This window comes from Rhopalosiphum padi, chromosome 1, assembly GCF_020882245.1.
Source record: "Rhopalosiphum padi isolate XX-2018 chromosome 1, ASM2088224v1, whole genome shotgun sequence".
NCBI classification, from domain to species: Eukaryota; Metazoa; Arthropoda; class Insecta; order Hemiptera; family Aphididae; genus Rhopalosiphum; species Rhopalosiphum padi.
The window spans coordinates 21265380-21293289 of NC_083597.1; the positions used below are offsets into that span (position 1 = coordinate 21265380).

Here is a 27910-nt window from a genome sequence, read left to right on the forward strand (position 1 = left end):
TCAGGGTCTTATGATAATCATAAAAATCGGGCCGATTATAATAATTGTACCTACAATAAATAAGTCTGTGATCATTTATGACGTATAATATTGTATTCAACGCGAAACATTAAATTCCCCTTCAGTTCATTTTTACGCTATTGGACTACAACGTGAGGTGAAATTTAAAAAATATTAATAGCAATATTCGTATAAAAACGTGTGAGGGAAAAAGAATAATGTATAATACAGGATTTTGATTATGATTTAAAATTCTAATTATTAGATTTAGAAATATAATACAAAATTAAATCCTAAAAACTATATTTTAAAATACTGGGATTTTTTCTACTAATGGATTGATCAGTTTACAGTAGGTAATAATAGTAGTTATAGGTACAGTAAATAAGTTTTCGTTTGAAAACATGTTTATTGTTGCAGAATACTTCGTGAAATGGAAGCATTTGAAAATGTATAAAATGGTTTTTAAAAATACTTTAAATTTCTAAAAGTCTGTATTTCAATATATTCTTTATGAAAGAAAAAAAAAATTTTTATTGAGAATCGTGAACATGCATGATTAATCACTTTGTATGTACCTATAACAAATATGTTGTAAAATTCCGGAGCTCCATAAAAACCATATAGCGTATATTATCTTATATACGTCTATATAATATTATGGTCCTATATACATGTACTAAATATACGCACACGTCCCGAGTCTGCAGGACGATGTGGCGATGATAATAACGACTTCGGTGCACGCCGTACGCCGACTGCAGTTATAATATATATGCCGTACTATATAATATAATGGGTATGTGAAAAACACGTATAATCATAATAACATATTGTACATAATATATCGTTTTTATTGGCGATTTGGACGCCGCCGCGTGCTTCTCGGCTGCAAGTCACGGGTGGTGGGGGGAGGGAGGGGGACTTTCACCCGCCATTAATACGTTCTAACTGTATTTCGCCGCAGTCGGAATACTCGGAAACTGTCAAAGATTTATTTTTATTTTTAAATTCATTTCTAATTTCTGTCGACGAGCTCTGTTCCGCAAATCGGTACGAATTTTCGATATGCCACGCGTGACTTCGACGAAAAGCGAATGCACGTGCAGTAATAATAATTATATATACCACTGCAGCTGCTGCGGCCGGTTTCAGAGATAGAACTTGTGTTATTTTGATAATAATAAATTGCTATAAAACAAATAGCCTCCGAAATAAAATTCTGTTGAAAGCACGCATTGTTTTAAGAACGCACAACACTATTTTATAAATTTTGATAAAATAATTTTGGCAAGTTTAAAGTTTGGTAAAACGGTCAGGGTTGAAAAGTTATTAGTGATTAACTTTGCAAAGACCGTTCCAAAGCTTCATTCAACATTTATATAGGAATTAGTATTTGATATTTGTGGTTAAATCAGTTGAGAAAGAAATAAACGCATTTGATTTCGAAGTTCAAAATTCCATCCTGTCACTGTTATAATACTGTATATGCATTATGTACAACGTTAGTGCATTTCGGTTATTCCTACTTATCTTTGTATTTGATACTCTTCGTCATAATTATATGGCAATAAAATTTGATTTTGCTTTCAAAAATTGGCTTTCCGTAGAAAAATCATCAAGTCTTTTTTTCAGAGTACCTACCTACATTTTTAATCTAAAACACGCATGATGATAATTATAACATCGATTACTGTTATTGTTTTTACAGAATTTCTAATCTATATATTTTATTGTTTTCACTGCTGCCTGCAGCTAACGGCTGTTACGCCAGTATGATCGTTATTTGAATTGTCGTCATAGTTTATATATTCGTTTCGAAATGTTAATGTTTTACGTACATAACTGTGAGTCTGTAAATATTCTGGCACAAACAATAGTCCACTTCCACGTTGCATTCTATAGTTTACATAATATGTATGTTTTTTTTCTAGTTATGTAGCTCTATATAGGTAAAACTGTAAAAGTTTCATTTTTTTTTTTCATTTTTCAAATTCTTTTGTTTTCACGATATTATTATTTGTTTTTTCTTTGAACTAATTATACTTAACTCTGTTACGTTATATATACGTTATTATTGTAGATTATAGGTAGGTCATATCCTGTAGGTATATATAGGTACACATTACTGCACTTAACCGTAAATATACCGAAGGACCACGTCATTCGTCACTGCATTACAATGTTGTATATACCGCGGTATTTCCCTTTAATTGCCACCGTGCGCGTACATCGTATATACTTTTATAAATGTATAATATTATTGTAAACAGCGTAATGACGTTTTGAAAAAACAGACGCACCAGAAGACGTCTGCCTTCAATGACATGCAAGTTGTGAACGCGTGTGAAAAACAAGTGCATACGAAATATTACTGCTTGCATCCTTATACGCGCGCGTGTAATTATCTTGTAAACACTAATGGAGAAGCCGTTATATAAGTTATTACTGTCCGAATTAAAAATGAAAATTATGTTTACGGACGGTTGCCTTGTGTGATCGTGTATGCACGATATTTTAATACGATTCAAGGTGAAAAAAAATCGAATGAAAAATAGCGCGATTATCTACGACCATCATCGCGCGGGGACTGGATAGTCACGTGTTTTCAATTATGTATAGATGGTGCTCCTTTAACAAAAGTGCTAGTCTGTTTTTTTCCTCGTGGTTGAAAACTTTACAATAGTATTATATTATATAATCGCGCATCCAATGATAGATGTATTACCTATATTATATTTATATGCATATTTCAACATTTTATTGATCATTTTTACCGGATCGCGATCATTTCGAAATGTGTCATGTACCGCGTTGATCAAATTTCGGTGAACGCTACACAGCAAATTTAGTTATAAACTTATAACCTATAAACATAATATAATATAATACCCATGTGGCTTTATCTACTCGTTATAGGCATCTTATCTGTTATAGATAATTGATATAATCTTTCAAAGCTGTCTGTAATGTTCATTTAAAAAATATGGGTAGATATATATACTATAATTATTATATAAGTACACAAATAACGCGTGACGTGACAACACATCGTTGGGATTTAAACCTAAGTTTGAACAGCGAAGTCTTATAAAAGTATATTATATAGAAGAAGTTTAATTATAATTACTGAATTGTGGTATAAAAAGTACAGTTATCATTTATTTAAAAAAAAAATAATAATTGGTAAAAATAATTACTGTTGTCACTTGTCATATAAAAAAAATCAATTATCACAATTTTTATCTAGGTCTTGTTCTAATGTAACAATTTTTTCTAAAATTTCTTTTATTACAATTGAATTATTTAGTCTTCTTTGTTATAAAGTATAATCACTAATCAGTCTGGTTTATGTTGTAGGTACTCTGTTTTTTTTTTTACTAGTTCACCAATGTTGTTGACTGTTATAATTTTGCTTTGTCTGCTGTTTCTTCCAATATAATTTTCTGGATAAGTGTCCAAATTGTCGGATAACCATGGCTAACTAAATGACTAAATCTATTATACAATTATTCCATGGTTTATATGTATTATTTGTTCAGTGATCACCATCAATCGTTGTTGTATGAACATTCCGCGTATTCGGAGAAAAAAACGGACTTATTTTTTTAAACTTTAGTACCAGCTTCTACTGTTTTGGATGTTCCATTTACATAAATTGAGTCAAATTAGTTTAAAAGATCTTCTCCTTCAGGGGAAACAATTGCATTAAGGTAAGCGGTAAACCATTTCTACGAAAAAACGTTCATGAGGAAGAAATGAGGGTCGTCCAAAATTCCATAAAAATAGCTAAATTCGTCATTATTTTTATTTAAGTCAGTTCACCCTATAGATCTTAAACTTTTCTAGAAGAACTTTGCCTCTAATAGTCAAATATGAATCAAAAGTTGTTTGAGTGGCTAAAGTAAGAGCTTTTACTATCAACATTTAAGTGGATTGGATCGGGTTGCGTTAAAGAAGATTTTACGTCTATAAGATATAAGGACTAATGATAAGGATTAAGGACTAAGATTAAAATAACTCAATACCAGGTTTTGACCAATCAAAATTAGCAAGCTGTCATTTATTGCGAAAATTATAATTCTTTGGCTAGTTAATTTTTTATTTGCCAATCAAAATTGTTGTCCATTAATTAAAGCCCAATCACCTGAAATGTAAAGTTTAGTTAAGGTATTTTTATACTATTGTCGTTATCATCTATCACAATATTTCGGAACTTTTTATCAGTGTTCAATACATAAGTTTGGCTGTTATCGCACGAGATAGTAAGCTTGATAGAGGTGACAATTCAATTTCTTAACGTTTGATAGCTGGATATACCTTCGTCACTATTGACGCGTATACTATAGGTATAGTAGCCTAACACAACAGTGTTTTTAACGAAAATATTTTAATTTTGAATTTATTTTACCTAATTTAAATTTAAAAATGAAAATTGTGAGACATTTTTTATGAAAAGTTTAGTGCACTTTTAATTTAAAAAAATTGGAAGATTATTGTTTTCATTTAAGCATTGATAAAATATATAGTAAATATATCTATGATAAGTGAAGTAAAAATTGTAAAACTGTAAAAGAGCAAAAAATAAACACCGAACTGATTACATGAGATTAAATATAAATAATTTAACACAAAAAAATTGTGATTGTAAGAATGATGGGAGGGGATTTACAAGAGTAAATATCACGATAGTTTACCGTGTTGTAATAAATAATACATAATTACAATATAGTAAATTTGTTATTATATTAAACTATATTAATATTTATCAATTTATTATTTACTTATAACTATTCTGTTATCAGCTTCTTTTTGTATCTCTAATTAATTATTTATAGTGAAATAAATTTAATTTTATGGTTTTCATTGGCGTGTCGACATTCATTAAATAACTATTGCGGTGTGCATGTAAACAAACACGGCCGATAAAATGTCCGTAGGTATTGTGAGGTATTCGTGAAAATTGACAACAATTTTGATTAGTAGGTAAGTGTCCACGATTATCGGTGTGCAGAGACAGTCAACATTCACTGCTAGGTGGTCATACACCTTAGAGCCTGTGATATATTATATACATAAACGTGTATTGTCTATATACGTACATATATACCTTCCAACAGTAGTGACAGTCAGACTATATGTCGGAGTTTAAAAAATTTCGTTAAACAGGCACGTATCGAGGTGCTACTCCGATGATCGATATGCGCGGAATGATGACGTTTACGATGAAACGCACAATTACAACACTTATTACACATTATCTCGTGTATACCTATAAAATAATAACATACGTGTATCCTTCGGCGAAGACGCGAATGACGTCACGCTTAAAATCTACTCGCGGGCGCGATTGTGTGCGACGCGACAGTGTGTATTTATTATAAATTATACAGCAATAATATCATATACACGGACGCATAATAATATAATATACAAATATAATATATATTATTACTGTTTATATACACACACACACGCAATATACTTGGGTACTGTACTGGCTGTTTTTGACGCGTACAACGAAAATAAAAAAACACATATCATATTATTATATTATTATGTGTGTGTATAATATACGCATCACAATAGGAGGCGCCTTACGCCTACTATATACCGCTGCAAAATACGTGAATCCGTGTATAATACACGTTACTTAATATTCTCGGGTCGAAAAGGCTATTATCGACTTTGATTGATGGTTGTCAGCGTTGCGCGCAGACGACGATGACGGAAATTTTCATACTTATTTATCTTTTTCGTAACACACGCGCGTGTATAACACGTATAGCCTGTACACCCGCCGACGCCGCGTCGTTGTCGTATATAATACATAATATTTTATAGGTAGTCGTCGTGCGGGGAAGGACGAAGATAAAATAAACGATACAACACACATACTATAACGCCGTACTGGCCGTAGTTAGGTATATTATGTACGCCTTGCAAGTCGCACACGTACTCGGGTAGGTACAGTGCGCGTACTGCTTACGTCCATATAATATAATAATATACACGATATATAATAATAATAATAATAATAATATGGGTAGGTATATTCGCGCGTGGAAATGAAATCGCGAGAAACGTTTTAAACTCGTTTGCGGATTAATAATATAATACATAATATACAGGTATATACGAACACGGTACGGTACACCGCTTAGACGCCACCTTATATGTATTATATTATATTTACTTACATCACTTATTCCGATTACAATAGTAACACACATATATATATATACACGTATTTCGGTAATTCGATCCGTCTTGAAAAAATTCACCGATTTGCTGGCCTCGTTCGCGAGTCAGCGTATATGTGTGTGCGGCGTTTGTATATAATAATAAGACTATACGTACTTACACAGGTATACTGTACGCGTGCAATTTAATATTATATTATCATATACCGTCAGTTCAGTTTTCATATTATCCATGTGCAGTTTTCAGCGTACAACACCGCGGTTTTATCTGGCGGAGTTAATAATTATTGTTGTTACACACCATTCGATAGATAATATTATTGAGCGACCGCCCGCCGATCAACCCGCGTGTCGTCGGCAAAACATCGCCGCCGATAAATTTTGATATACTTAATAATATTAATGATATTATTACAATGCATCGTGGAAGTTGTACACGCACGTTTTTCAGGTGGACAACTTCGTCGCCGCACGAAATACATCATAATAACGCTTGTATATAGGTATTCGCCTATATACTTACCTTGACAACAATTTAAAACGAAACTTATTATTACAGAGGTGCGTACAATATTATGAATACGTATAATATAATATATAATATGTATGTAGAACGCCGTCATCGCCACCGTGTACGGCGCACAACGTCGTAATTGTTTGGGAAAGTAAAATTCTTTAGAAATAATACAATATTCGTCCTTAACGACGGCACGGTTTTTAGAAATAGTGCTGTACGTCAATATGCCATTATACTATTTATATTTGCGTTGCGAAGTATATAGGTACGAGCACTGTCGAGAAGGTATTACATCGTAGTACACGCGTGTACGACTCGCGGGTTTATTAAATTTAATATTGTTATTACGACGTCTGACGTGCGCATTGAAATGCGTGTATTGTTCAATTAAATCACGTTATGTATACATATATATATATGATATGTGTGTTGTTATTGCTTTTGACGGCCAAGTTCGTATAAAATACAACTCTTTTGGTGTTTTCGAAATGGCGTTTGCTTTTATCTTTATAGATATATCGTACGAAAACACTAGACGTCGACTACGCAAATGTCAAAGAAATATATCTGTTCGTATATCAGAGTTGTGCATTTGGAACTACAATTTTTCTCTGGTCTAGAACTCCAGACAGTATAAATTTATAATTAAGACTTAATACTACGGACGCGTATGTTATTGAGTCTGCAATTCTGCATTTTCTAAATATCCCGACACCATAATAATAGTCTTAAGGTTTCAAGAGTATTAGCATAATATTTTATAGTACTATTAGCAATTCTTGCTTAATATATATATATGAAGATTTATTGAATTACTCATTACACAATGGAATAATTATAAAAACGTTTAGGAGAACGATATAATGTAAGAAAACTTTGGTAGGATTGATGATGTCTTGGGAAGTTGGGAAGAGTCGACATTGTCAAAAAACCCACCCCTATAATCCCCTGTATCCGGCACTGCGTTTGCGTTGATGCTTTCTAAACGACTTATTCTACACGTATTTGATATTTTAATAAATAAGAATAACCGTATTGTAATAACATGATGTATTGTTATTACTAAACTGCGTATGAAATGGTAAATTCATATACGTAAATTGTGAAGACGCGCGTGAAACAAAAACACAATACAAAAAAAATATTATAATAATTATAATTCCTATACCGAATTCCGTGTGCATTTTCCACGGATCGCACCAATGATGTACACCCAATATTATACTGTACAGGTATATACACCGCGTAGTGGATGTTGTATTCAAAACTGAAAACTACACAAATGTATTAGCGTTCACCGAAAAATCACAGTATTATCTTCACACGCCGTTTCGAATCGATTGGTCGGACGCTGCCGAACAACACACACACAAATCCAAACAACTCATTCTTCGAATCGTCGTCGTCGCTTATTCGTATACGGTTCAGTCGTCACCGCCGCCGTACATATTATAGAGGATTATTAAAGTATACACGGTATACCAGTACAGCATTATAGGTACCTCACATATCCTACAAACGCTTCAGTGAAACATTGACAACAACAACAACAACAACAACAACAATACAACACCTTAATCCGTTGACGGACATGTATACGCCGTTTCGAATGTATTATTTATTTAACGTGTATACACATCAATCGACGTGAAACGAACGTATTATAATCGTACCGTCGTACTCGCTATTTGTCAACCTTAGATTTACTTTAACATCAATGTTTAGTATCATTATAAACCGTGTGATTCGTCAAGTGTACTCACCCCCACAATTTCATTTAATAATGAATTTAATCAAATTCTTGTTTTTGGAATATTTAAATATATCTTTAAAAAACATATTTTAAAATTCTCCAGACTTTGTACTACTTGTTTATTAAAGAAGTGTCCTGTGAAAATAAAACTTCTGTTTTTCATTTCTCGGTAATCGAAATGTGTATACCTTACTATTATCCTTAGATAATAGTCCTTGAAAATAATTATACAAAAATAAAGTATAAAATAGATGTAATATAATATAGTAATTATTATGCTTGGACAACTTTTATGAATTTTTAATGTTGGTAAGTTAATATTAATCACTAAAATTTCAAATCATCATAGCCCCCGCATCTTCTATAAGCCCATTACCATATTATGGACCTTAAATCCTTATATAGTACATATAAAGTTGAAACTACTCGCTCAAATTTTAATTCTGATATGTCAAAATTTCCGCCAAATAATTTAAAGTAGAATGGGCAAGAGAGTTATCATTTGAAAAACGAGTTTGTTTTTCCATTCTCTACAAGACACTCTTTAAATTATACAAAATGTCTCAAGTATTTGAAAATATTGTCTTTAGAATATTCCAAAAATCATATTTTGAATAACTGCATTATTGAAGAAAAAAGGAGGTGAGCATTCTTGGTGAATCATTCTGTAAATGTTATAATATTATTATGTACACAATATACCGAATATTATATACATGTCATATACTATATATACTATAATATTATATATAGGTACGTCTGCACATATACATTATATATAATATGTATAAATGTACAATATGGGTACTTTAAATTTAAAGGATCACCACTGGTGCAGAGACGCTGGTACTTTGGAGTCTCGGTATACCTAAACGCGTCGACAATACAACTATATAGTATCGAAAATATATGGTAAAAGAACGAGGCAATACCATCATGTACGATACTGCGATTGGAAATGTTTTAAGAAAAACCTCAAACTCCGTTTACAGATTTCGCGTGGATGGAGTATACATTTATTATAATATACACTCTTTTATACTGCACGCGTTTGTTAATATCATTATATATTAATGCGCTTCTTCCGGACCGCCTGCGTTGCGTCCTTTTACGTCATATACTCGTATAATAATATATATAATAACACACGCGTTCACTCAAATACAATAAAACCGCCGTCGGCGGGCGAAAACGTGTACTACGCGGCGCATATAATAAAATAATACGCCGCCGCCAACGACGACGACGACGACGACGACGTTAATGAGCTATATACGGCAATGGTTAATGAAAATGCCTCGTCGTCGCACATGACCCAGATTTTGAGCTCGGTGAAAACGCATAATATACGTCGTAAATATATTATATTGTATACTTATGGTTAGAAAGTGATTATATGAGATATACATACTGCGTCGCGCGAATTGTTAGACGGCGGCGGCAGCGGCGGTGGCCGTCTAAACATGCGTATATAGGTAGGTACACTATATTATTATACTCCGCAGCGGCTGCAGTTATGTCGCTGCAGGCCCGGTGGCGCAGGAATCGATTTTAAGTTTTATTGCACGAAATAAAAAATTTATCCAGAAAACCTATACCCACCCCTATGGACGATATCCTCAGCCGCCACTAAATCGCAAAAATATCAAAAGCGGTTTACCTCTTTCCAACCGCCCTGCCCCGTCGGCCATTCCAAAGCTCGTGCGCAATATACACATATATCTTGACTGTAATACGACTGTAATGCTGTGTATGTGGAATAATGTGCCAGTACATGCATACCGTCGCCACCGCAATGCTAATATACGACGCCGGTAAAGAAGACTTATGACTCGCACCAGTTATACAATATAATATTATATTATTAGGCCGCATAAATGTGCTTGCTATAAATAAAAGACGTTTTACTGCGTACCGTAGCCCCCGGCGGCATTACCATCCCCGTGCGAATAAATTATTGATAATCATTCAAGAGCTGATATTACTCAGTCACCAGGTGTTGTGAAAATACCCCATCGTCTGTAAAAATGACTATATACCTATTCTTCGCACTGCTGTAATTATTATATATAAGTATAGAACACGAGTAATATCGTAAAAAATAGAGTATACGAGTGCTACACGTTGTACTACTCTTACTGTACCGTCTATACCTATCATATATAGTAAATATTTTTTCAACGTTAGCTTTACGTCTGACTTGAACATTTTTGTGAAACACTTGACAGTCTGTATTATGAGAAAGTTTGAAAAGCTGTAAATTTTCAGTCTAAATTAGAAATTGTGAAAAAATTGTTAGTGATAGAATTCCGTTTTAGCTATTATACCTATATTACTTACCTATATGGCTATATTAAATATTATTTTTGTGTGTAACTTGCAACACTTTGTGCAATATACATTTCGTTATGTATATACCTATAACACGAAGTTGTATAGTTTGTTATTGTTATTATTTTCTTTATCTATAGTGACATGTATAAATTATGCATGATGTGTTTTGATGTGTTCGATATTTGTGACAATATTCAGCTTATCAGTTATGGATTTATGGTTATAGCTTAAGACTACGGTATTTCGATAACTTTTTTAAAAATATGTATAATATAAATATTTTGAAATTATTTAAATATTGAAGCAAACCGTGTAAAAAACTTATATATATGATCAATTTTATTTAAATAAAAAAGAAAAAATAGCCCTCCCTTCACGAATTTGTGTGCTTTACTAAAATGTGTACAATACGAATAATAATAAAAAAAATAAGCCCTGAATATTGTACATGGTATCGGATACCTATATATACTATATATTATGCACATTGCCATGACGTATGAATATTCGAGAGATAAGAGTGTTTTCGTGATTTTGAGGTCCGCGTGACTGTTGTGAAATTCCGTTTTCTATACGCGTTATCCAGCGATTACTTTTTTTTATTTTCATATTTTTCTCTCGAGGTGCCGTACGAGTTGTTTTTTTTATCGACGACTGTCGTCACCGTAGCGGAGAATGTCTATGAATATCAGCGCGAATTATAATATTTTAGTCCCGCGACCGCGAGTTCCCAATCGTGTGCGCAGTATTTTATTATTTTCCAAGCACGGCATAGTTTTGCAAAGTCTCGAAGAAATTCTTTTCTCGATTAATCGCGAAACCGTGTCAACTGCTCGTGTAGTGTTGTAGTTTTGCTATAAAACAATATGTCGTTCTGTACTCGTATATACTTAGCATTATAGAGTTGCGGATTAAAATATACCATCCCGAGCGGATGAATGCGGTTTTCTCGTGATCTATTGAAATCCCGTCGTTTCCAGAACGTATGGCCGTCCGTCACCACCACCACCCCCTCCCTATCACTTGGCGTAGATGCGCAAACACAATGTAGGACAATTAATGCTGTATATTTTATACGCAGTTACAAATCACGAATAGTTGGAAAAATATGAATACCTACACAAGCAGATAGTTATAATTGACGGACGTGACTTGTGAAAACGTATACACGATTTTGCATTCGCACATTTTTCGAGGAAGTACTCGCTCATCTGCAGTAATGCCCGCCATCCCCGAGCAACTCGAAATTATTACGTATTGCACTCTGGATTTGTAATACGCACATCACCGTATATATACGCGCATAGATCATTAGACCGACGCGATCCGCGCATTTCTATTCTCAAGTATCAAGCTTTCCGCACGTATACAGGTATAACGTTATGATTATAATATTTATTTATATATGATACGCCGTCGCGGTCGGTGCCGGGCTGGTCGCGGGTTCGGGTTTCCTATGATTATTATCGTTTTCCGGACCGAGTAATATGAGCGTTATTACTATTGCATCTTTATGGCCGGTATATTGTGTATATAATAATAATAATAATATCGTGTATGATGCTATATGCCTATACGACATCCGACTACTAGTCACTAGTCCCACTATACTGCTGCAGTGTATCTACTACTCATCAGTGCTAACTAGGTCTACTACTATACTACTGCATTATATTATTATTGTACACACTCGACGTCGCTGCTTGTTATATAACGTGAAAAAAAAATACAATATATTATTATTATATAAAAGCCAATTAATATCAATTTTCTTCCTTTGTGTTGTGTTAGCCCCGTGCAGCGTCACCGCACGTGCAGAGTTCTTCGTACGAGAATATTCGACGATAAAATATAACGCAGTGGCGGCTTTGGGGGTGAGGCAAGTGAGGCGCCGCCTCACCTAAAATTTTGTAGCAAATTATACGCTAAAAGTATATTTCTTGACAATAACATTTCGCTAATAATTTTTAACATTTTTATGATTTTATTTGAAAAAAATTCTTCTTTACGAATTTTAATAATATGAATTATCATTTATTTTATTATAGTATAATATTATTTCGTGTTTATTACCAAAAAATAGCAATAAACCGATAAGAAATGCACGAAATAATAATTACGTAAGCCAACGCTCATATTTCAGCCGGCGGAAATATTCCGATGACGTCAGAGAGGCGACGTTCAACGTCGCCTCAGAATTGTAACTTGTGTACATTAATTACACACACATGCGAATGTACGCGAATGCGCGCGACTGTTAAATAAGCTGAATAGCGCATGCGCAATGATCTTAGTGAGGCGACTTTTTCATCGCCTCTGATACTAAAAATAGATAGTTAGCCCGCAATCATGTCTGCGGCACGTTCAACAATAACATAATATAGATATTATTGCATAATCATAAACCGATAAACCGTTATTATTGTCACAGCGCCTAATGAAACCAATTTCATTATTAGTTTATTAGTTTATATCTCGATCGTGTCGTCAGCAGTCGTCGCTCGTGTCGTGCTTTTTTGTTTAAGTTCGTTTAAATTTTACTTGTGTTGTCAACTTGTGCTTTTCATTTAACATTTAACACTATGAATATGAATCCAGTGACAGACGAAGTTGTTATATTATTAGAGACAGAATCATTTTATGATAATATTATAAACATATATGCTAATCAAAAAGATAGGAGTATAAATTTAACATACAAAACATAATAGTTTGATATAGTTTTATTTAATTCATAGTTTCAGAACTTTGCATACTTAAAAAGTCTTTTTTAAGACTTGGTTTACTTAAAAAGTCTTTTTCAAGACTAGGTTTACTTAAAAAGTCTTTTTCAAGACTAGGTAGTAGGTAGGTACAATGTATACTTAAAAAGTCTTTTTCAAGACTAGGTAGTAGGTAGGTACAATGTATACTTAAAAAAGTCCTTTTCAGGACTACCAAGTTTTAAAATGTTCACTTTATTATATTATTTACTATACGAAACAAGTATATTATTATAGTTATAATTATTTTTATATTTTTAAATTACATTATTATGAAATTTAATTTTTATTATGAAGAGGGGGGGTGATACATAAGTCGCCTCACCAAAAAAATACCCCCAAAGCCGCCACTGATATAACGTATACGGTGTTATTACATAACGTAGTTATACCCTCGTTATTCTTTTCGTTGTATTTTCCTTCACGCGTATATATACCTACACTAAATATAAACACGCCAAACGTTTACCGCTTTTGACGAATTTTCTCCGTACCGCACGCTCCGTACACACAAACGATTCGTATTCAGTTTTCAGATGGTTTTCCGGGTACTGGTTCACGTGCTTACACCGGTACAATAATAATATTCTGATAATTGCATCGCGTCGACCTGGGACCCACCCTCTCCGCACTCCGCCGACGTACATAATTACGGTTTTCACGACGCCACGCGCGCAGCGCAGTATAATAATAATATCATGTATATGACAGGACAGTTGTACAGTGCACACGTTATACTTTTGTATAATATCAAAATGCATACAGCCACTTCTCTGTAGCTATATATTGTGTATTATATTAAACGAGACGATTCTTCAAAATTTATTAACAGTCTTCTCGTCGTTATGATCGTTGAATAAGTTTCCTTTTTGATTTACCGTATAATATATATTTTCTAATAACATATTCCCAAGCAGGACGTTTATCTGGTAATTTCAACACGTCTTTATAAACATCGAATTTTAAACCAGTAGGTGCCTATAATTACGAGTATAATTATTACTTATTAGTTACTGTAGTGGTATATGGCGATTGGAAAAGGGTAGAAATTCGAAAATGTTCTCATTCATTTTTATAGCTCGTTAAACAATACCCGCGATTCTATCCAACCAGTTAACCAGCCAAAAAATGCATTGTCCTCTACAGTATCGGCTAACACACTTTGTGTGTCCGTAAATACTTATGAAGTGTAATAAACCGTGAAATATTATGAAGTGTACGTGTGTAATAAATATAAATTACACTTAACAGTTAACGATAGAGAATTTACATAATATATAGTCGAGGGCTAAACGCACAACAATTTGTTGAAGCGTTAATAAATATATCTAATATTCAAACTAACTTTATGATAATGAGTAATAGGATTTCGATGTTTATCATCGTGTTGATAATTGTTCTAAACCAATGGATGCGTGTGTGTGTGTGTGTGTGTGTGTGTGTGTGTGTGTGTGTGTGTTAATAATTAATATAGATACAACTAATAATTTATTAATATCCGATATTTAGTAATAATAATATGAATATTATATCATGACTATATGCGCATATACAGTATAAACTCGTAATGCGTAGACCTTAATTGGCATTACTGTACTTTATGTTTGGACGTTTCGGGGTGTTTATATTATAGCATTTATAACTGCGTACAGTAGCGTATAGCCTGCAGGATTTTGTTTTGGAGGGGTCAATCGTTCGTAGTATAGGGGAGGCTTAACTAGATCCTCTCATAAGTTTGGTATATGACGATACGCGTAGATAATTAACACTTTAAACTAGTTCACCTTCATATGAATTACAATTTACAATTTTATTAGATTTGTCATGTCTTGCGTAATACGATCACGGATATTGAAAGGATTTTTAAATTTGTTGAAATTGCTGGGAGGGGTATGCAGTCCCACCACTCCAACCATAGCACTATCCATTCTTTGTCAACGCCACTAATAGAATATTATTAAAATCAACAATAATGCGACGTGATTTTAAAAAATCCATAAAATATAGGTAGCTATTTAATATATAGCCAATAGGTATCGCTGTATCAGAAGTATTGAACGAAATAATAATGAAATAATATGCAGCGAATTATGTTTATTTATTATAAACCATTTTCGTCCTCGAGTACATGCATAATTTAATATAATATATAGTGAATGGTGCAGTTTATTGTGATGAATGATGATATTCTGGGAAAACGAGCTAGAATAGTGTACCTATACTAACATTAATTATTTGTGAGTCTTTATTTATTCATCGGCAAAACGCATCGTTCGTTTTCTGAGTATTACCTACGTTCCGAGAGACTAAAGACACACACCAGTCACCTTCATCACTATATCATATTAATTATTAATTATTATAATAATATTTAGATTTTATACAAAAATTTAGGGCTATTTAATGTTCGTCGAAGGATATCACTTGGAGGCAGCTCTACTTATTTTCTAAAAATTATTTGTATTTTTGTTTATATTTATGTTTATATTTCTTTATTAATATTTTATATTTGAAAAATTCATATTCATTTCCATGTTAGTTTGATTAAAATTATAATTATTGATTTTGTCGTTTTTTAAATGTATTATTAATTACTAATGTAACTATTACATTATTATTATAATTTATTAATGATTAAATAAAATTATATAAAATATGAATACAATTTTAAACTATAATTATAAATTTAAATTATCTTTAGTACCTTTTTTCAGAGGAATTATCATAAGAAATACTTATCTATGTTTTAAGGGGAATTTATGCAAGTGTAATACGGTAGTACATTTTTTTTAAGGAAATTTACATTAAATGTCCTTTATAATATGTATATTATATTTTGTAATATCTTCATTAATATTAATTTAATTATGTATTATTATTTCTTCTTAGTAAGGATAAATTTCCTGTAAAATATAATAATAGTCCCGAATAACATTATATTATTTATCATATATATAAATAATAATTTTTGCGGGTTAAAAAGTAGTTTGAACATGTTTTAGTTAATTATTTTTTATGATAGGTATTTGTGTGTCATATACGCTTTGCCAATATAAATGTTTTCATATTCAATATTACGATGAGGTCCATTTGAAAATGAATACATAACTCTATATATACAATAAACAATAAACATACAACATTAAATGGCATACGTTACGTAGAAATAATTAAACTAAATTATGTTTATAAACCACAAGAATTATTTACTGGTTTTGTCGTTAAATTGGGATATTAAAGATTTTAATTTCGGGGAAGTTGGTATAAATCATAATTTAAGTATAACAATATAATGTGTAATAGCCAATAAGCAATAATTGTACTAAATACAGACTATTAAAGTCAACAGAAAAAAAAACTATAAGACGGTTTTGACCTGGTTTTTCATGTTCGGAGTATTGATAAAATAAAAAAAATCTTTTAAATCCTTGGATATTCCAGTTGACTTTATGATGATAAACCAAAAAACTCACTTTGTTAGGTTTCGATTTTACTTCCACGTGAGTCACTGATGGTTAAATTACTTATTATATTATTTTATATAAATTATTTATTTACTATGCTTATTATTAATTTATTTTTACTAGTAATATGGCAAGCTGAACTTACTTTTTGATTTTTTCAAGAACATCACATATATTTTATTATTAATTTAGCAACATACACCGTTCTTAAATTATTGATTTTTTTATTGAAATCAATATTTAAAATTTTTTAAAATTATGGCATGTGATATAATAAAAAAATGAGATATTAGCCAAGATATTATTAGATAATAGATATTATAAACAATGTTAAAAAGTTTAAATTCTGTACTAAATATTTTTGTTAATCACAAAACAATAATTATAAAAATAATTATAAATCATTTAAATGTACAATTTCGTCAAAGTTTGAACTTCAAATGTTTTCATAAAATATTCATTTGCAGCTCGTTTTTAAAATGATTTAAAAACAACTTAAATAACAAAAAATTGCAAATGCCTATTAATAGCTAAACGAAACAATATATTTTTAAAAATTTCACGAGAATTGTTATTGTTTATGAATTACTACAAAAATAAAATCGATTTTATCATAAACTGATGTACAAAATATATTACCGTTTTCCATTATTTATTGATTTTTTATTGTTTTTCAAAATCATTAAAAACGGTACTTGGAATGTTGTATTTTTGACCACTTTAAGAAAGTAACATATTATGCATCTAATTTGCTATCAGAATATTAACTTTCATAAAAGTTGAAGATTGATCGTATAACTACTACTATACATTCATCGCTACACTTAGTTTAAAATAAAATTAGGTTTAACTTATTATTATATTAAATGAAAATAGAAATAGAAACCTTAAATCTAAACATAATATACACGTGTGACTATGGTCGATTCGTGTACAATTTTTGTCATGAAAAAAATATAATATCTGGTGTTTTATAGGGTATCATAAGACTGGAAACTATTCACATGGACACCAATGAAAAAGGTCAGCGCGTCATCACGCATGTTTAATTTTTGTTCTGACTACACAAAGGCGGCATTTCTCTTGACCGTATTTAATCTGTCTGGAAACGGAAGTGTGTTTTAGAATAGTTTTGTGCCCTATGACGGTCCGCAGTTGTCCCTCCTAAGAAAAACAGTAAACATGTGATGGACCTCTATTGTGTCACGCGTGTTATTCGCCGGAACTACTGAGTACTGGCTTATGTAATACATTACAGCTAGAGTGATTTACCAATCGTGTAACTCCTCCCTTTTTATCCTTTAATAATTATTAATATTTAAACTTTATTTTTTTGGAATTTGTAAGTATACTTAAATACCGAATTTTCAAATGCTTAAATTTATTATGCAATTTAAGAAGTATCTTAATGTGAAACCATAAGGACTATTTTTCATTGCACATTCAATTTAAGAAACTATAATCGTCCGAGTTCTAATTTAGACAGATAAAAATTATCTGATAAGCAATTTTCAAAAAAATAGTGTGGGTCTCTTTGATTAAAAAGTTTGTATATCGCCACGCGACACTTCTTGAATGGTAGAAAAGTGTAAGTACTTAAAATTAAGATTTTTAGTATTTTTGAAAAATAAAATTCAGAATTTTAAAAATGCATTAATAAAGCATTTATTATTATAATAATAGAGTTGACATACACTGTGAATTACTTTGTATAATATAAGTATAATAACAGTTAAGGTATAACTATATAGGTATTACAAGAGCATGTTTAATACGAAAAATATGTATAAACCGGGTTGACGGTGAGAGACGAGTGCGTGGATGTGACAGTCTGATTGTGTTCAATCAGTAGGGAGCCTACCTAATAGTCAAATTTAATCAAGCGATTAATTATAACATAAATATTTAAATTGATATGAGTTCTTGTTTTGCATATACATATTTATTTATATATGCATAATAAACAGTATATTATTTACGAAGTCCTATTGGTATTGACCTGCATCGCTCACGGTTAGGTGCCGCTGTGTATAATATTATGCTCAACCTTCTACATCACTTTATAATAATACAAAATACGCAATATTTCAATTTATACGTCATTGAATGGATGTACGAGTGTGAGAATTCCCCGCAGAACTTCTCAAAGTGTATATGATGTATAATATAAATAATACGTTACTCTCATTTTGGGTGATTGTAGCGTTGCGGCGAGGAGGTGCGAGTGTAACAGGGTCACTTTTCAACCCTCCCCCTCTAAAAGAAAAAAAAATAAGTTGTAAATTCGCCACCATCTTATCCAATATGGTGCAGTGTATTGGTGTATTGTGTACGAATACGTTGATATTATTCTATAGGTCAGCAGTTAATCCGTTAACGTGTCTGTAACGCAGAGCTTAATATACAATATACATAATGTTATATTGTATAGGTGTCATATAACGTGATTTTCACAGCGGGACATCAAAATGCAAACGTTTTTCGCGCGTTTTACCGATGTGTGGTAAACCTTCGCCGAAACAACAGCCGTCCGACTGTCGTCTGCCTGCAGTACAACGGAAATCGGCGGCGCAGTGATATATCGTGTTGCAGTCGCGTTTTGGACTGCATCATCATCGTCGTCGGTCGTCGACGTCGCGCGCGTTATGGGCTGGGCTGCGCGCGACACATATTATACTAATCATTATTACTATACGGTAGGCAGTGCACGCGCGCACCAAAATGCCGGAAAGGGTTCGTCTCCCGGTTTAGGAGCTGCTGCTCTAAATGGGCGGCGTGAGAACGAAAACCGTCGCCGTCGCCGCGTCCGCTCGCCCGCGCCCGCACGCACCGAAATACGATCCTTCTCTTTTGAGAGCCGCGAAGTGCGGTATGTGTGCGTATAGGTGGTATAGTGGTGAAGTAGTGGCCGCCGCCGCCGTCGACGACGCGACGACGACGACGACGACGACGACGTGTTCGCTTGTAAAATATATATTTATTTTCTATTTCGTTATTGTTATTTTTACTTGTAGAGCGGTGCACGTAAGTTATTGCCTTGTGTGTTCGCCGCGGTTCATCGAGCCCACCCGACGCACGTGTAAACCAAAAATAATAATAATAATAATAATAATAAATCGTCCAAGTGTATAATATTATATATGACTATACATCGCCGTATATATATATATGTACGCACGTAAACACTCGGAGCCGGCCGCCACCCATATGACTGAGTATACCGACACCCATCACCCTTTGAACCGCGGTTTCCCTCGGCCCGGGAAACGTTTTTCGGTCGCGACACATACTTCGTGTTTTTTGAACAGTACATAATTCGTAATAATGTACACACACACACACACACACACACTCGTGATTCGCTACAGCTATCGTAATCCGAACAAAATTTTGTCGAGACCACCGGTTTAAACGGTATCATCGATGGTTTAATAACAATTATTGTGATCGAATTTATAATTATTGGCGACGCGCGTAACGCGTATATCAGCTACACGCGCACACACACATAATATAGCCGCAATTATTATGGATAGTGAGATAATAGTTCAAAAATGTGAGACAAACAAACCGAAATGTATACTGTGTATACACATATTAATAGCTGTGATGTTGCGTTATGTTTGCGTGTCGTATTATTTTCAAACTCTTTTACGGACACCAATCTTTGACCGATATTACCTGTTCGAGAAAACCCATTATTTCCTTTTAAATATTTTATTTTATGAGAACCGTAGCGCGGTGGGAGAAAAGTCATTACTCATTCTAACGTCCGATATAATTGTTTTCAACAACAGATTAAATCGTTTCCGCGAGTTTAATAATTGTTATGCGTATCGGAGGTTAATGTGCATACAAAATATCATTGTTATTACGCAGATTTTTGAAATATTCTGTTGTTCTTGTTTATTTATACTCGTGAATCAGCTTTCCGTTGCACGCAACGCATTCTCCGACGGTTGGCTAATATCCACTCGAATTCATTGAAGTGTGACCCTAAAATCACGTATATTAAGTATTATTGTTGCTCTTGGCCAATCTTTCAAATTGTCTTTGCTCACGTCTACAGTCGTCACTCTGTTTACCGATAGTCTCCGTCATAACAATTGGAAGTAGGTACTAGGTACCCATCCATATTCCACGTAATTAATATATCACAGCTGTGTTGTTAAAATTGAATAAATTATAATCTAACCTAACCTAACGATGTGGCTATGTTGTTCTTAATGTTATTACTTTATTAGAATTATAGATATGATAATTTTATTTAAAACCACCAAGACACGTATTGTTAGAAGAAAGACATATTGTTTTCTCGAAACAAATTGCAATTCTAATATCTATGTATCTAATAAAGTAATATATTATATTTTAATAATTTAATATTTATATCAAAATAAGTTGTAAACATTTTATTGTCAAATTAGGAAAAAAACCTGAAAATACAGGTAAGTTTATAAAAATAAATCAAAATCTATGAAGATATGCTATTTTTTATGATAATTAATAAATAGTTATTAAAATACATATTATATTTATCAAATTATTAAATATAAGTAGAACATTGTTATATCATATTTATATACTTTAATATTTGTAATCTAAAACATTTAATATAATAATTATTTAACATATTCATTTTATTGATTAAATAAAAATTACAACAATACAAAATAAATATTACAAACAAAGTGTACAGAAATATAATGTAACAACCATATGGGCATAAACAATACATACATTTTTTTAAATTATCACAAAAATTACAATTTCTTTGGTAATATTTAATTAGGAAATAATGAAATATAAATTAAGAAATATCAAAAATATCTTTGATAGTACCACTAGTACCTACTACATACATTAGTATACTAAAATGAAGAGCTTATAAATTAAGTCTGAAATCACTATCTTCTTAGAAGTGCTGAAGTGCTATAACGTCATAACTAAATGACGTTTCTTTTGATGATACCTACTGTTACAAAGATTAGTTATTAAATGTGTTTTCAGTTTTATGAATTCAATTATTTTTGGAGACTGGAGAGACATATTTTTGAAATACACGACAATTAAGCGTGCCTAAAACATTTGTCAAAACAACAAGACAAACTTTAAAAGTATAGAATTTTCCCGTTTAATATGAGATGTCTGGCGTTATTCTCTTACTCTGCAGACAAAGTGACCTATCAGGCATCAGCTACCAATCTACCATACACTGTAAATACTTACATAACTATATAAAACATAAGTATGCATATTGTAATGAAAAAGGTAGCAATATTTGTTTTATTTTATTTTAATGTGCTGCGGTTAATTAAATAAAAACACGATATAAAAATTGAAAATAAACATTTACCTATATCGCAACATATTTATCCATATATTCCAAGTTTACTTACAAAGAAGAAACATGAAATTAAACTTCTATATTTTGTATTTTTTAATGACTTTATTATATACTACAAATTAGATGCAGCCGATGTAGAGGTTAAAAAGTTGGTAGTGCATACTTATACGAGTTGTACATAATGTATGTGTAAGTGTGTAACTAAAAAGCCGCGAGGGTACTGCCCAACTATACAGTGTCCTAGCTGTACTGTTTAGGTACTTAATGTCGAAGTACACTCGGAATCCAATATACACCAAAGACGCGTAATAATTTTCCCTGTTTTTTTTTTCATTTATATTATTTATTTATTGATGTATTTGACATATTAACTTTAAATAATCGCTGTTTGGTTAATTTTATTGTAGGTACACATTGAAATATGATAAAAAACATGTCATTATTTTTTGTATCTCCCTCAATCGGCTCAATCTATTGAGATACGGTTTCATATAATAATCGTGTAAACGTTTCTCGATTCATAACAATAATCAAACTACCTAGCGTTATATTCCACTGAAAGTGTGATCACAACATTATTGTTATTATTATTATTCCCATCGTTTGGTAACTGTTGAGATTGCGATGTACGCAAGTTGCTTTTGCACAAGTGCACGCGAGCGTCATAAAACTTCATCATCTTAATAATATGATAACGATAAGGATAAAATATGACGTGAAAACTCTAGTTTAGGTGACACTCATATTTTTATCGGCGAGACGTGTAATAAGTAATAACGATTTTTAAGCTATTTATAGGCATTTTAAATTTTCGTTTATTTTTTGTGTTGATAAACATATTTATGTTAGGTAGAAAAACTTGAAAATTTACAACAAGAGTTGTAACATAATTTTACAAATATTGAAACAACATAAGCAATTTATTAAAGTTCAAATGTTGATAAATTTCGTAAAAATTATGAAAATGTTTAATAAGGCTCAAAAAATGTATACAAAGTTTTAAGCAAGGATGGTCTGATAGTTTATATAATCAATATTAGTACATTTCATCGTCATATGTTTTGATATTTCGAATAAAGTAATTTATTTAAGCTTTAGTTTTATGGTAAGTAATAGTGAGTTTATTACCTATACATTTTTGCCGAAAACATTTATCATATTATTAATATTTAATTATTATAATAATTATAATTTTATATATACATTATATTATCATTAACTAATTGAATTCAAAACCATCTTACAATGAATGGATTCATGGCATAATAATGTCGTTATATTCATTGTTATACTTAATTTTGTCTACATTTTGATTGAAAATATCTATAAAAATAATTGTGTTTGTATATTGTTTAGATTTTTTGGTTCCAGTATAAACTATTGAGATACAAAGAAATTTATTTATATGTAATTGTTTATTAAAAAATAGTTTAAAAATTTCGTCAAAAATTCAACTTCGAATGCATATAAAAAAAATCTTGCCGTTTATTTAAACATTTCTTATAGATCTTATGATCACCTTATGTGGGATCCCATACTTTTTGACCAACTTTAATTTGTGTTTGGTGTACAAAATATTCTTTGCCGTTCGAGTCGGTGACTTTTATTTACTGTGTTATGCTCACACACACGCATATCGTTATCATACACACGTTTATTAGTACATATTATAAATCAATCATTTTTTATTGACCTCCGCGTGTTATATGTTCCTTATTTTATCTTTACCCGTCTGCAGTTGGCCGCGTGTTCGGTCTCACGAGTGTCGGCATAACATAGTACCGAAGGCGATCTCGCTCTTCAACGTCTATTGTCACCTTATCTATCACCGGCGGCGGTAAGTGCGGTAAGTACGGCCCTCTCGAACGGCATATATAACGTAAGAAAAAAAAGAACATCTGTTTCTCATTCGTATTTGCCTCGATTTTGTCACCACTTCTTCGCGTGCACTACCAGCCGCCGCGCCACGTGCTCGTCTCTCCTCGCGCATAGGTACATAACGTAATAATAATAGTACAAATAACATTATTATTATTTTGAAAGAAAACCATGCGCAATGTTCCAGATAACGATTCCGATCTGTAATCCACTGCAGTGCCAGGTATATATTGTCGTTAATAATTGGCGGCTTCTGTCGCGGACATGAAGCGAAACCTAGCCGTGTATGTTATTCGTTTGCGAATGAGTAAACACCGCGGACTGTGCGAACAATTCCAATACCGTTGTAGCTGACGTAGGTAATAATATGAGCGTAAGCGACTCAATCGAATGATATACCTAATATTATTTTGACTTTAAATTAGTTAAAACGTTTTGTTTAATACGATATAACTATTAACTGATATATGTTTAACATAATAAAATATCTTCACTGGCTATATTTTGAACAATAATATTATTATATTGTCTATTTTAATATTTGGTCATATTTTGTTTCGGAATGTAGGTACGTCAAAACGACATGTCTGATTATTATTTTTTTTTTGGGGGGGGGGGGAAGGAAGATTATTAGAATTAATGTGTCAAATTATCTATATGGTTTTGTAAAATGTCTATAAACTGGAATAATTTCTATTAGGGTGAACTGCAGAGTAAAACATACCGTTAAAAAAAATTAGTAAGAGTGCAATGCACAGTGGCGTCATTCGTGGTGCCAGTCGTTTAGATACTATCCCGGGTCGCATTCATACACCCACTTACATCGGTATTTGTTTTTTTTATTTTGGACTCTATTCGTGTGCAACCGCCGTAGTATCACGTAGTAAGTAGCTGTATGATAAATGTATATTATACTATATAATACATATAATAATACGCTGTTGCAATCATATTATACAGGTATAACAATTAAAACGACAGTGGTAATTTACTAATATATCGTTCGCTATATACGCGTACCGGACAAATTGATTAGGTATACGATCCACGAGAATAATATAAATTATAATATTATAATATTGTACACAACGATACCGTTGTTCGTAATCACGAACTCGTTGTACGATAATAATTATTAAAAACATCTATGCGTATAGACATTGTGGACGATATTAAACAGCATAACTACAGTATTGATATTGTATTATACGCGCGTACATTATTGCAGTACATAATATATTATTATAAATTACTCGGATACAGCCATACAGGCCACAAGCGTTTAGACTAAACAGTATATAAGTCGTTTCATTCAACGGTTGTATATTATTATGCATTGCTATTATTCAGTATTGTTTTTGCCGCGGGTACACGATTTCGCTCCAATAATAATAATTATCATTATTATCATAATAATATATTTATGGAAATATATTATTAAAACTTTTAGTCGGAGCTGGTTCGACGCTCTACCGCATACAATATATTATACATATCACATTAGGCATTTACCGCAGTTCAAATGTTTATTATGTACAGTAATATAACTACACAATATACACGCGTCACGTAAAAACCATAAAAACTGCGCGCTATATTATATACTGCCGCGGACACCACTCTCCCAATTATTGTGCAGTTGTGCACCGTATTATTCCATGCGCAGATAATATATATAATAATGAAATTGAAATATTATAGTTTGATGGAAATCGAGAGGCGTTTTTAATATTTGAAGGAAAAAGTTTTACTCGGAAAAACTACGTTTTACTTGGTTTTTAAATATATATATATATATATATATAAAGGTACAGCTACAGAATCAGCAGATAAGTATGTATTTGCATGTATGCATTTTAATATATTCATTTCAAAGGACTGGGTGAAAACAATCAAATGTGACGGAGAAACCCTTTCGAAGGGCACACGTAAATTAACAGGCTTCAAAACATCAAAAGGACTTGCGTTTTCCAATCAAATATTCTGTTACACGTATGTAGCTAATAATAATATATATACTGTATTATGGTTATTAGTTTCAGGAGTCCTGTATAGCAACCAAGTCATTTCGGGGGAAACGTATTCAAATGGATTGTGTGTAACCGTGAACTTTTATTGGACCGACTATATAATATAGGTATTTGCATACAAGCACTTAATTTATATATGTACTACAGAAATGGTATACATGAATACGTATTGTATTGTGCTTCAACGCACATATAACATCATGATATGAGCGAAAACACAAGTACACGACATCATGTGCAACTCTAGTGAAAAACGTTCCAGGAATACGGAAAGCTGTTATAGAAGTCAGAAATTCTGCATAATATTACGATTGATATAATAATAATATTATTAATTGAAATACAATTTTTCACTGCTTTTTATTTTACTGTTGTGTATATAACTACAGTAATATTATTTATTGGCATAATTTTTACCGAAAATCACCCCCCCCCCAACTTCGAGACCAAAACGTCACCACACATCCCCACGGTAATCAGCCCAGAAACGACGTAGTAGTAAATTATTCTAAAAGAATGATAAAAAAACCTGCTTTAGTGATTGTCTAGTTGTTCGCAGTTGACTGTTGGATACGTATACGAATTCCAAATAGTATTTCTATAAAATATGTACATTGTATAGAAAGTCGTTTTAGCGACGGAACCGTGTTAGCCCTCAATACAACTTTTGACTGGTAAGTACACAACGTCCATAATTCACAGTATTCACACGCAATAAAAACAATGATAAAAAATAATAACGTGAGCGCAGTGTGATAATAATATATGCATAATTTTTGAGACTTTGGACGTCGTCCGCGGCATAACTATATACAGACATACAGTCATTGTTTTGTGTTATTGTTATCCGTTGTGAATGTATACGATTTTATTTTTCGTCCACTGATGTTGTAAAATAAATGCTCATTATATTATATAGTACACATTGCTTTTAATTTTTTCACGCGTGCAGAGACAGATGCACAGTAGACAATAACAATAGTAAAAAACATTCACACGTATATAAAAAACAATTACAAAATATTATCGAACAAAGACCATAAGTGTACTGCGTTTATAATGTTTATATACATATTTATTTACACTATACTTATTATATAAAATATGTTTATTAGATATATAAATATAATATATACCTAATAATAAACATACACTATATATTACATATTATATTATATATTTATATAATTATAATATGATGTATGTGTAGCACGCCAAAAATTCAGTCACTATCGACACAACAACCCTGCAAGGCTACAACCCTTTTGTGTGAATTACTGGTGCAACACGGGTTGTCTCAACTCACTTGCCACTATTGTACAATTATGCACTTTAAGACACAGGTAATACTATTCGAGTAAATCAGTAATATATTTGAATTTTAAAATATTTACATAAATTAGCAGATGTTATCGTAGATATTTTCTAAGATCTAAGAAAAACAAATGTTAATAATGTATTTTTCCGTTTCATTTGTCGTGTTCGACGTACTCAACGTTTTTATACGATGTTTAAAAACATTAATTTGTGTTTACTTCAAGAAAACCACGTGAAAACGATAATATCGACAATTTTGGTTTTCTACGCGTATAATACAGTGAGACATTTTCTCAAAAATCGTA

General features: G+C 32.0%; 1 protein-coding gene across 2 annotated transcripts in view; it reads right to left on the bottom strand.

Annotated features, from left to right (window-relative positions):
- The window catches only part of LOC132919084 (3-phosphoinositide-dependent protein kinase 1), a 168071-nt gene that overhangs the window by 47650 nt on the left and 92511 nt on the right, over window positions 1–27910 (bottom strand). The window lies entirely within an intron of this gene.